Source organism: Calidris pugnax, unplaced genomic scaffold (genome assembly GCF_001431845.1).
Source record: "Calidris pugnax isolate Ruff unplaced genomic scaffold, ASM143184v1 scaffold347, whole genome shotgun sequence".
NCBI classification, from domain to species: domain Eukaryota; kingdom Metazoa; phylum Chordata; class Aves; order Charadriiformes; family Scolopacidae; genus Calidris; species Calidris pugnax.
The window spans coordinates 478,169-478,964 of NW_015091298.1; positions in this window are offsets into that span (position 1 = coordinate 478,169).

A 796-nucleotide genomic window follows, 5' to 3' on the forward strand; every position below is an offset into this window, starting at 1 on the left:
GAGGACCCCTAAAGGATGCTCTTGGGGTGCTGGGTGGGGAGCCCCAAGGGTGCTCAGGGATGTGGGGATTGGGGGGCAGCACTAGGGGTTTGCTCACGGGATGATGGGGGAACCCCAAAGGATGCTTTTGGGGTGTTGAGTAGGGAGCCCCAGGGGATGCCTGGGGGGCAGCCCTGCTGGTGAGGGTATCACCAGGGTTTGCTCACAGGGTGTCACAAGGAACCCCAAAGGATGTTCTTGGGGTGCTGGGTGGGGAACCCCAAGGGTGTTCAGGGATGTGGGGGTTGGGGGGCAGCCCCACGGGTTGGGGTAGCACAGGGATTTGCTCACAGAGCCCTGGGGGACCCCCAAAGGATGCTCTTGGGGTGCTGGGTGGGGAGTCTCAAGGGTGCTCAGGGATGTGGGGATTGAGATTTGCTCCCAGAGCCCTGGAGAACCCCCAAAGGATGCTCTTGGGGTGCTGGGTGGGGAGCCCCGCTGTGTGTGCCCGGGGATGCTGGGGGGCACAGGACCGCTCTGGGATGCTGAGGGGCAGCCCCCAAAGCCCCGGAGGTGCCAGGGGGATGGTGCCCACGGGCCAGGGGCTCAGTTTAGCCCCTCTCCAAGGCTTTTTTTGGCTCCCGCTGCCTTCCTCACCCAGGGGAAGGAGCACGCCCGGGTGTGCTGGGGGGCATCACAGTTTTTTAGGCCCTGCCCTGGCGATTCTATGGCAGCTCCAAAATATTTTAGGGCTCTCTCAAGCCGTGGGAAACATCAGCCGAGCCCTTCCCCCATCCTGGGAATCTGAGGAGGGGGG